General features: G+C 41.0%; 1 protein-coding gene across 5 annotated transcripts in view; it reads right to left on the bottom strand.

Annotated features, from left to right (window-relative positions):
• The window catches only part of TTC39B (tetratricopeptide repeat domain 39B), a 132,920-nt gene that overhangs the window by 58,112 nt on the left and 62,470 nt on the right, over nt 1-12,338 (bottom strand). The window lies entirely within an intron of this gene.

The following is a 12,338-nucleotide window of genomic DNA, read 5'->3' as shown; positions in this document are numbered from 1 at the left end:
ATCCAACAACCTCAAGATCATGAGCGATAACCAAGAATCAGATGCCTAACTGACTGAGCCACCCTGGTGTCCCTATCATCACAATCTAATTTTACAACATTTTGTCACCCAAAAGAAACCTTGCATCCATCCATTAGCACTCACTCTGCATTTCTCCCCTCCACCTCTTAGTCTTAGCCAACCACGAATCTGCTTTCAGTATCCATAGGTTTTTTTCTAGCCTGGACATTTCATATTAATGGACTGATAGAATATGCAGTCTTCCGTGACTTGCTTTTTCACTTAGCATCAAGTCTTCAAGGTACATGTTGATGATGTATCAGTACTTCATTCCTTTCTATTGCCAAATAATATTCCAGTGTACGGATAGAACACATTTTGTTTATCATTTTATCAGTTGATGGATACATGTGTTATTTCCACTTTTGGGGTAATTTTTTAAAGATTTATTTACTTATTTTAGAGAAAGAGGGAAAGAGAGCACTTATGCTCAGGAGTGGGGCGAAGGGGCACTGGGAGAGAGAAAGAATATCAAGCAGACTCCCTGTCAAGCACAGAGCCAGATGTGCGGCTTGATCCCATGACCTGAGATCATAACCTGAGCCAAAATCAAAAGTCAAACATACAACCAACTAAGCCACCCAGGTATCCCCCACTTTTTAGCTATTTTGAATAATGCTGCTATTAATATTCATGTACAAGTTCTTATATAGAAATATAATTCATTTTTCTTGGCTATATACCTAGGAAGATAATTGCTGAATCATATGGTAAGTTTATACTTGACATTTCAAAAAACTGCCAGAGTGTTTTTCCAAGTGGCTATGTGATTTTACATTCTTATCAGCAATGTAGGAGTGTTCCAATTTCTCCATACCTTAGCCAATGTTTATTATTATTCATCTTAGTGGGTGTGATGGTATCTCACTGTGGTTTTGACTTGCGTTTGTCTAATGACTAGTGACTGAGCATCTGTTTAGGTGCTTAATGGCCATTTGTATATCTTCTTTGGAGAAATGTCTATCCAGGTTCTTTGGCCATTTTTTAAATGGGCTATTTGTCTTTTTACTATTGAGTTTCATACTGCTCTAATTTTTAATCAGTAGGTAAAACTATTTTCAAATGAAAAGCTTACAGCTATTTTTAATACTTTTTCCTCTCATTCAAATCATAATTAGCAGAATCAATTCAAATTTAATTTCCCCAATAAATCCAACAGAATGTGCCATGGTCCTGAACAATGAAATAAAAGCTAAGCCATTTTTTTTTAAAGATTTTATTTATTTATTTAAGAGAGAGTACATGTGTACATGAGTGAGGGAGGGGCAGAGGGAAAGGGAGAAGCAGATTCTGTGCCAAGCAGAAAGCCTGACATGGGGCTTGATCCTAGGACTCTGGGATCATGACCTGAGCCAAAAATAGACACTTAACTGACTGAGCCACCCAGGCACCCAAAGCTAGCCCCCCTTTCTTTTTAAGATTTTATTTATTTATTTAAGAGAGAGAGAGAGAGCACAGAAGGAGAGTGAGAGGGAGAAGTAGATTCCCCTATGGAGCAGGGATCCCCATGCAGGGCTTGATCCCGGGACCCTGAGATTGTGACCTGAGCTAAAGGCAGACACTTAACCAAAGAGCCACCCAGGTGCCCTGCTAGCCCTTTTTTTAAAAAGAAGAAAAAATGAAATGAAATTTCAAAAATTAATAAAAAGATACTTAGTATCCTTTAAGCTTTTTCATCAAAGTTAAAATCTCTCTTTTGGGGAGAAAAGGAATGAAAGTAAACAGACCAACTGGTACGTTCTGGAAGGCACCATTTATATACAATCTACAGTCTGGATGGGTGTCCACTGTAGTTATAAACACAAGACGTGTGGACACAACCACCAGGTTCCCAGGAAATCCACTGCTTATAATTTTCGACCACATGATCAGCTTGTATTTCACTAAAGAAAACTCACAAGAACAAATTCTGCCCAAAGGCTGATTCCCTCAAATAGCCATTTTCAAAGCCTGTGATCAAGGAAGAGGGGAGATGTGGCTGCTGCAGCTGACTTAGCAAGAACAGCCCAAAAATCAACAGGTAATCCCAAATGCACTGCCAGCCTTAACCCCAGCCTCTCACAAGTGCTACAGAATCAAAGCAAAGGAATTTTCTCCAGTCAAGTCCTGTTCTGTTATAGGGAGGATCTACATGCTAAAAAAAAAAAAAAAAAAAAAAAAAAAGACAAGCACCAACAAAGGATATAATTATTCCATTATTCCATTAAGTCAGATACTAATGAATTTATAAACTAATTAACTTGCCCCTAAATAATCCATGCTTGGGCTTAGGACAATCAAAACTGCAAACTTTCTTTCATATTATCTGTGGAGCTTGGGTGATTTTTATATTCTTTGTGCTTTTTTATTTTTTTTTTCAAAGTTTCAAAAATGATCATGTAGTATTTTTAATAATTGGGAAAAAAATGTACATTTTGAGCAATTTAAGTTCAAATTTACGAAGGGAACATTTGAATATCAATTTAAGGAAACACCCTCTGCTCACCCCCTCTACTGTCACACACGGCTTACAATAGTTCTCTGGAAAAAAATGCAAGAACAGTATATTATTTTTAGTCCTTTCCATGAAAGGAAGATAGAATACATCATTACCCAATGTGTCTCTAATGTTATTTTAGACCTTATTGAACTCTTCCAAATTATTACTACTTTGAGAAAATCAGTACTTACATGTTGCAGTTTTTTTAATTTTATCTTTTCTGTTTCCTACACTGACAACACACTTCCATGCTATTTTAAGTTTCCAACTTAAAATACCTGTAATAATATACTCCTGAATTGCTTTCAAATGTGTTATTTTATATATACATTTATGATCTCAACCTGATTCTTAATATATCTACCTATTTGCTGAAAATGGGTTTATTCCTTTATTGAAAGGAACTGGCTCTCCCAGGTGGAAATCAGTAGACACTCTAATGAGTTCTTGATACTAGCCTCATTCCCATCTTCAGCAGATCTGAAAAATGCAGTACACCATGCCCGTGTGCATGTCAACAAGCCATATGCTTATATGAAAGATGGAAAATGAAAGTCCTTCACAAAAGATGTAGTTACTGGAAAGGTATTTCCTTTTACCCTCCTTTTACATTTTTATTAGAAACTGGGCTAGAAGATATAAAACATGGTAACCAACTCTGCAAAAATAAAGGTGGAAAAGGTAGCAGGGAATGGACCACCATCTAAAAAATAATGCACTAAATGAAAGGGTTAAATTTAGTAAATTAAAGCTTAGTTTTCCCTCACAAACATCTAGGAGCACCACACTGAAGGCACTATATCATGTGTCAGATACATAAAGTCATACAGTTCATGATCTCAAATATGATATTGGAGAATACATTATAGATTTTAAATTACAACTTTTTACCACCATGTTGCTAAGTCACATTTTTAAAAATATTTTATTTATTTGAGCAAGAAAGAGCATGATCTAGAGAGAGGGGCAGGGAAAGAGGGTGACACAGACTCCCCTCTGAGCAGGGAACCCAATCCCAGGACCCTAGGATCATGACTGAGCCACAAGTCACACTTTTTTTTTTATCCTGCTTATAAGTTCCTAACTTTGGATCAAAAGTCCATCTAGAAGGGGTGCCTAGTGTCTCAGTCAGTTAAACGTCTGCCTTCAGCTCAGGTCAAGATCCTAGGGTCCTGGGATTGAGTCCTGCACTAGGCTCCCTGCTCAGTGAGGAAGCCTGTTTCTCCCTCTCCCTCTGCCTGCTGCTCTCCCTGCTTGCTCTCGCTATCCTTGTCAAATAAATAAACAAAATCTTACCAAAAAAAAAAAAAAAGAAGAAGAAGAAGAAAAAGTCCAGCTAGGGGCACCTGTATGGCTCAGTTGGTTGAGCATCCAACTTCTGATTTTGGCTTGGGTCATCTCAGGTCCTGGGATCAAGGCTGTGTAGAGGCTCTGTGCTCAGCAGGGAATCTGCTTAAGGATTCTCTCTCCCTCTCCCTTTGCCACTCCCCTACTACCTAGTGTGCCTGTGTTCTCTCTCTCTCTCTCTCTCTCTCAAATAATCAATTTTTTTTTTTAAAGTTCAACCAAAAGCTTGCATACATGTCAGCAAGCTGTCTGCCAACTGTCCCCAGGCAGACCTGCCATGCAAGTGGAGAGCCTGACTTCTTGAATAAACAGACACAGGAGCGCATGGAAGTCAGCAGTATGCCCATCTGCTCCCAACAACACACCTGTCAACACACCTCCCAAGAATACACTGTTCCAAGAGCACCAACAACTGGAAATGCAACTAGGAGCCAAGAGCCAGGGACAGAAAGGCCTCAAAGCCAGTTCAGTAGAAGGAAGAGTTCAAGAGAGTGGAGAAGCTTAACTCAGGAAAAAGGAAAGTTGGAAGAAAGCAGAGAAAAGGAAAGAACAAACATTCCCTCCCTTGCTCACTTGAGGAAGATTTCAATGCCCCCTCCTAGACTACCTTCTCTGGACTGAATCCTATTCCCAAATGACTCAGAAAGACATAAAATGATGTGCTTACAAAGAAAGAACAATAGAACAAATGTGACAAAGTGTTAAAAATGGATTAGGGATATACAAATACTCTTATTCTCATACTCTTGTGCTCAGATTGAAATTATTGCAAAACAAGGTGTTTTTTGTTTGTTTGTTTGTTTTTAAATAAGGTGTTTTTAAAAGACAACTTGGATGATCCTGGAGCAAAGGGCAAATGAGAATGGCCATGGACCTCAGGCCCCCATGGACCAGCCAAAGCCAGTGTGGAATGCCAAGTCCTTGGGGTCATGAGCATACCAACAGATCCAGCCAACACAGGTGCTTTGGTGGTAGAGAGAGTGACAACACAGGTTAATCAAGAACAAATGGGTGGGGCTGTCAACCAGAGAGCAATTCCCAGGGTAAGGCTCTATCTCCATGGAACTTCTTCCCACACCCAGGTACTTTTGGGAAAGAGGGCCAGGGGGAGCCTTTGAGAAAGAAGATCATAGGCCTGATGCAGAGTTTAAATTTTTACTTGACTGGGCACTTACCTCTCCCATTCCCCCCCACAAGAAAATCAGAGTCACTCTAAAAGAGACTATTTGAAATGTGAACAGATGATGGGATCTTTTATTGACAACTTAATGTTTTCTTCTGCCCTCATGGGGGATGAGAGTTCCAGAGCAAAGTGAGAACAGCTGCAAAAGAACAGAAGTTCATTTTCATGTAAACTAGAAAGCATGCCTCAGACTTTTCTCACTAAGAAAATGGACCCCAGGACTTACTGTTTCTTCAGGAAAAAAAAAAAAAGAAACTGCCCAAACAGATGTTATTTCTCTTACCGGCACACAGAGCAAATCAGACAGAGCTGGAAACTAAAACCAGAGACTATCTTTTCAATTCTTTTCTGAAGCAAAGCAAGCTGTACTCCTTCACAGTGTTTCAAACAAACAACAGAAAGTCAGACTGGCAAGAGATACATAAGCAGCTCCTATTTCGTTTTGCTAGTTTTTTAATTTAAAAAAAAAAAAATCCCTTCCCTATTGGAGGGTTTTCTTATTTCTAACAGAAAGCTGTTACCCAGTCTACCAATCCCCCTTTCTCACTGTCCCGCCTGCGGTGTGATGCTGCCGAAAGCCTGAGGGGATGCAAGGCTGAGCCCAGATCCCTGTCCCAGGTGTGCCACTCACTTGCAAACAGAGACACACCAAGACAGTTCATCCGCGGCTAGGGATCTCAGGGTCCTCGTGTGCCAAAACAGAGGAGGGTTACAAATCATAGAAAACAGAGAGGTGGTGGCCAGGGGCTGGGGAAGAGGGGGCAGTGGGGAGTTCTTGTCTAATGAGTATGGAGTTCTGCTTTCCCCGATGACAGAGTTCTGGAGACAGACGGCCGTGACGGTGGCACAACAGTGGGAATGTGCTGAATGCCACTGAACTGGACACTGAGAAGTGGTGAAGACCGTAGAGTTTATGTTAGGTGTATCTTACCACAATAAAAAGAAACTGGGAGGGAAAACAAGCAAACAAACAAACAAAAATCCATACATGGAGACAAAGAGCCAGAGGAGGGTTAACAACACTTGCCCCGTGGACCTTACACAAAAGTTATAAGGAGGAAACGCACTCCATTTTGTAAAATCACTTTTTAGGCTGAATACCACATAAATGCAGAGCTGATGTTGTTAGAAGAGTTAAGTGATTAGGGCTAAGAACTTCCCATTAGCCAGACCACGGCATGCCTAGGCATTCCAAAGGGGCGTTCCTGCTATTCAGGAGCTGGGTGGCTGAGGCTCCTTAGGCAGCACTTGGCCAGTTTCAGTTTGTCCCTCAAAAGGAGAAATGCAGGTATTTTCAAGATGCAGAGTAAACACGGGATTTCTGTTCAGGGGTGGCATGGCGGGGCGGGAGGGATGGGGGATATCATTTCTTCTCAAACATTACAAACTACATATAACAAAGAGTAGCCAATAGAGAAATTTTTAAAAAGCAATGCTAGAAAAAAGTTTTCCTTTCATTTGGCTTCCAGCCCATGAAGGAGAGAAAAAAAATAAAGGCTACCTGAAGTCATTGCTTTTTTCAGGCTAGGTAATGTTGTTCTCCCCTGGGTTCCTTGATCAGAATTTAAAACTCATCATAGTATGATTATTGCTTTACTTTCAGCTGTGGAAGGTAGAGGATGAGCTTTCCAAGGACAGGAATTCTCTGTCTTAGCACAGTGATGCTCAATGAATTTTGCGGGGAACAAATGACATTTGTATCAATTCTATATTAGCGCCCTTGCGCCAAGTACATTCTCAATACCTTACATTTTATATCATGCATGTAGATGGGAAATACCCATGTGTGTATTATCACGGGAGTCCTCCATTTACAAACAAGTAAATTCCAGTAAATATTTTTTTTTTAATTTTTTTTTTTTTTTTAATTTCAGTAAATATTAGGTAGGACAAAAACAAACCAGAAGGGGAAGCATATACGTACTCACGTAATTAAAGTTTAATTTTCTCTAGCTCTTTAATGTGTGGCTATTTTCATAGTGTGTGGTGTATAATCAGCCTGTGATATCAAGGAGGCACACAAAATGGTTTTTGTATATAGGGATGCTACTGCTTTAAAAAAAAAGAAAAAGAAGAGGAAGAAACACCAAAACTATTATTAAGGAGGGGTAATGCCACATAAATGCTATATATTAGGACTTGGTTTGCTGGATCACAGGAAGGCTCAAATTCTGCCCCACCCAGTGCCCCAAAAGATAATGACTATATAATCCCAAAGCACAAGAGAAATTTGAGTCTTGTTCCCATACTTCCCTGCTTTCTAAAACATAGTCCTCTATAAGGACTTGAAATAAGATATTCTATAACCCACTAATACAAAAACAATCACGAAAGAAATCTGTTCATACTACTTGAATGGTCACTAAAGACTTTCCACACCTGTGGACTAATGAAATATCAAAAGAAAAGTAAACCATGCATGAAATTCCTATCAAAACCCATACCCACATAATCTGCCCATATAAGCAGTCTGCCCTTTCTAAAATGAGCCAGGGGTGCCCTGGCTGGCTCAGTCAGTGGAGCGTGGGATTCTTGATCTCAGGGTTGTGAGTTCGAGCCCCACACTGAATGTAGAGATTAGTTTAAAAATGAGCCAAAGACGTAAGTGTAAATGTGGTGTTAAAAAGTGGAAAGCATGGGGGCCAGGGTGGCTCAGCCAGCTGAGCATCGGATTCCTGATTTCAGCTCAGATCATGAAATCAAGCCCCACAGGGGGATTTCGTGCTCTCATGGAGTCTGCTTCTCCCCTTCCCTGCTCTTGCTCCCTCGCTCTCTTTTTCTAGTAAATAAATAATTTTTTTTTTTTTTTAAGTGGAAAGCAAGTGCAAAATGTTAGGAAGATCTCTGGGTATAAGGCACCAAAAAAAAAACAAAATCATTTTTCATGACACATGTATCCAGGAGTACACTGTGGTTTTAATAAATACATAAAAAAATAAAATGAGGAGAGGACTGTCTATACCCCAACCAATCTCTGGCTAAGGGACACAGTACAACAGCTTTTCAAGGGTCACCTCATCTTCCTCACCTATAAAACCAGCGGAAGCAGTCAGCATAGTTTGCATTGAAAATACAAATACAGACTCACCATGGGTACTAGGACTGAAGCAGACATTTTAAAAAGATTCTAGTTCGGGGTGTCTGGGTGGCTCAGTGGGTTAAAGCCTCTGTCTTTGACTCAGGTCATGATCCCAGGGTCCTGGGATCGAGCCCCATGTCGGGCTCTCTGCTCTGCAGGGAGCCTGCTTCCTCCTCTCTCTCTCTGCCTCTCTGCCTACTTGTGATCTCTGTCTGTCAAATAAATAAATAAAATCTTTTAAAAAATAAAAAAATTAAAAATAAATTAAAAAGATTCTAGTTCATTTTTTCCCCACTAAGATATGAAAATCTTAAGTGGATGACAGACCAAAAAAGGAAACCAGAGAGCCTCAAAATCCCCTACTTCATGGCAGGCCTCAAGCTTTTTACTAATCAAATGAGAAGTCTGTCTCTGTGCTGGAAATCAAACGTATTTTCTATTACAAACAATGATTGATATTTATTTCTTTGTGTGTATCTACATATATACATACATAGGTACATATATGCACATATATGTTAAATTCTCAGTCTATGCCATAAAGTCCATTAAGCCCTAAATTATCAATAACTTTTGGCAGAGTATTAGAACCAAGAGAAAGAATCATATAGGATTGAAGCACACTCTTTCCCACCCCTCAGGCCAGTCTCCACACTGTGTCCAGGTCATCCTATCTAAACACAAGTCCATGTAATTCAGTGGTCTGGCACCGCCCTTGCCACAGCTCCTTGGCTAGACACCCTTGGCATCTGTCTTCCTTCCAGCCTATCCTCACTAGAACAGCAGGACTCCCAAGCTTCTTGATAAATCCTGAAGAGAACATGGTGAAGGGGATCAGAGTATGTCACCCTGAAATGTGTCACTCAGACATAAAGGCTGTTTTGAGCTGAAGCAATTAGCTCTCATCCTCCTCATCCTGGCCAAAAAGCAGGGTATAAATTTCCTTTTGTAAAGGTGTTTCCCTTTCCCACACCAGAAAGAGAATTACCTCAGGGATAAATCTTACCACCTGAGAGGACTCTTACCTACAGAACAAACCTAACTCAACAATCCTTACTTACCACACATTTCCTAGTCATCTTCCTACAATTTAATGCTCATCCAGAAACCTAAAACCCCTTCCTTGGCCTAGCCTCTTCTCCACACTTCATTGTACCTCCTCAAGATAGTACATAAGCGGGGCCTTTGGGTGGCTCCGTCAGTTAAGCAGGTAACTCTTGATTTTGGCTCAGGTCATGATCTCAGGATTATGAGATCGAGCCCTGCGTCGGGCTCTGTGTGGGGTATGGAGCCTGATGAAGATTCTCCCCCGGGCTCCTGGGTGGCTCAGTGGGTTAGGCCGCTGCCTTCAGCTCGGATCATGATCTCAGGGTCCTGGGATCGAGTCCCGCATCGGGCTCTCTGCTCGGCAGGGAGCCTGCTTCCCTCTCTCACTCTCTGCCTGCCTCTCTGTCTACTGTGATCTCTCTCTGTCAAATAAATAAATAAAATCTTTAAAAAAAAAAAAAAAGATTCTCCCTCTGGGGACGCCTGGGTGGCTCAGTGTGTTAAGCCGCTGCCTTCGGCTCAGGTCATGATCTCAGGGTCCTGGGATCGAGTCCCACATCGGGCTCTCTGCTCAGCAGGGAGCCTGCTTCCTTCTCTCTCTCTCTCTCTGCCTGCCTCTATGCCTACTTGTGATCTCTGTCTGTCAAGTAAATAAATAAAATCTTAAAAAAAAAAAAAAAGATTCTCCCTCTGCCTCTTCTCTCTGCCTCTTTAAAAAAAAAAAAAAAGTTTATAAGCCCCAACTTCTAACCACCTCCTTGAGGTACATTTTTTGGTGAACTCCCGTGTGTGTATGCAGTTAAACTTTTCTTTTCTCCTCCTGCTCCTCTTGTCCATTTAATTTGCGGGGCCGAGAAATACATTTAGGACAGTAGAGGAGAAAGTCTGGCCTCTCCTACAATGGTCTCTCCTATCTCAGGACTTTGTACTTAATAAACCCTCCCCCTATAACCGATCGATCTTGTCCGGTGTCTGCCCCAGTTCAGACATCGCCTCTTTCAGAAAGCCTTCTCAGGTCAGCCTCTGCCCAGATTCCTCCCCATCACCCCAGGTTGGGTTAGTCACCCTTCATCTTTGTTCCCACAGAGCCCTGACCTTCTCCACACCTCTGCATTTATCCCACAACATCCCAATGACAGAATCCTTTTTTTTTTTTTTTTAACTAACTACAGAGTTTCTTCTCTGTATTCTCCAATAAATTCTAAGTGCCTGAATGGCTATTAATAACCCAAGATATTTTCTCCTGTTTAAAAAAAAGGGGGAGGGCCTGGGTGTCTCAGTCGTTAAGTGTCTGCCTTCAGCTCTGGTCATGATCCCAGGGTTCTGGGATCAAGCCCAGCATCGGGCTCCCTGCTCAGCGGGATGCCTGCTTCTCCTCTCTCATTCCCCCTGCTTGTGTTCCCTCTCTTGCTCTCTGTCAAATAAATAAATAAAATCTTAAAAAAAAAAAGTTAACTGTTCACTCCAAGCAACAAAGGCAGCACAGACCTCTGAATCTGGGCTGTGAGGGAAGGCAGGTCAGGCTGCCAGGGACTCTTCCTCAAAATCAAGGCCAGCCAAACACCTTTACAAGCTCAGGCTCTTGCTGTTATTTTTGCTTTGTTTTGTTTTACTTGGATGATTGGTTTTGGTCTGTTCTTTGCTTTTAATTCTGCTTTTGGTTTCTTAGTATCTTCTAACACACTCCAATGAAATAAACAGCAGCTAGGAAATCTGGTTTACTGGCCCCATTTTAACTTGTGTGACCCCCGTACTCACTCCCTACCTGCTATAAACCGAGAGAGTAATAGAAGAAGGGTTCTTAAACTTAGTTGCCCACAGTCACCAGGGAAGCCTGTAATAAACGCTGATCTCCCTCTAGAACTCGGGTCACTGGTGACCACTAGAAGGGGCAGAGACTGGAAATCAAGTCACACCTGGGATGAAGTTCTAATTCCTCCACTTACTTCCTATGTGACCCAGCAATTTCACCTCTCTGTACCTTGGGGCAGCTGCTTGTTACAACAGAGATAGCTACGTCTTTTGTAGGGTTGAAGGGAAGTTAATGTGTGCAGAAACCAACTAGTGGCTGGCCCACTGCAGATGCTCAGTAAATGATAGGGAAGTCCTTGACCCCATCCTGTGTATTCTCCATGGCACCCTAGCATTTCTCCACCATGGCCTTTAAGGAGTTTCCAGCCAGCAGGGTGTCTTTGCCATATTCTCCACCCCATCCCCGGTGCCCGGCACAGTTCCCACAACCATGCCCAACATCACAGCAGACACTTATATGTATGAGGTTAATGAAACAGTAAGATACTAAAATATACTAACATAACCGATTCCCCTTCCCCTCTCACTGCACTTAACTGTAAGCTCCCCCAAAGCAGGGACCATTTCTTATTTAGTGATATGAAACCTGCACTTAATACAAAGCTTATCGTATACTTGTTGAACTAATTAAATTATTTTCATAATCTTTTTCCAGCTCAAGTATACCAAGGATCTGTCGCTTCAGAAGATCTGGGACAGAAGGAGTTGCAAGGATCTGTATGCCCTGTATATATGCCTGGCCATAAACCATCTAGACTTCTACAGTTGAAAAATGACCACAGTTGTAATGAAATAATGAACTACTTTTTAAATGTTCCCCTCACCTGCTAAAAATATCTGCTCCATGAGGGCACATATATCTTGTTCCGTATCATAACCCCAGGGCCTGGCAAGACCTTTGCAACAAATATAAACGTCTATTTAATGAATGAATGATTAATACACCTAAGTTCCTTATAAGTCTAGGTAAGGCAGAATTTCCTATTTTTAGGAATCCTCCCTAATTAAATTCGAAGTTGCTACATTTAGGTCAAAGAAAATGTTTAAAAATAAAAACAGCATATGTTTGATCTCTAGGGGGTAGTTTCTTTTTTAAAATCCTTGATTTCCTTCACACTGCAGGAAATCAACCAAAATAATGATACCCACAAAGCTCATGTAGTATGCCCCCCTCAGTCAAATATATTCTATACCTACGAAGGTGAGTGTTAGCAGTTGCCATTTAAAAGTATTTTGACTACTGATTGCTGAACAAATCAACTTTTAGGAATTGCTTTAGCTAATGTGATTTTTAAGATAAAAGAATGAGATCAGTAACCCAATGATATGAA

The sequence above is a fragment of the Mustela erminea genome, chromosome 12, assembly GCF_009829155.1.
Source record: "Mustela erminea isolate mMusErm1 chromosome 12, mMusErm1.Pri, whole genome shotgun sequence".
NCBI lineage: Eukaryota > Metazoa > Chordata > Mammalia > Carnivora > Mustelidae > Mustela > Mustela erminea.
Note: the sequence above shows the minus strand (reverse complement) of the source record. Positions and strands in the feature narration are given on the sequence as shown.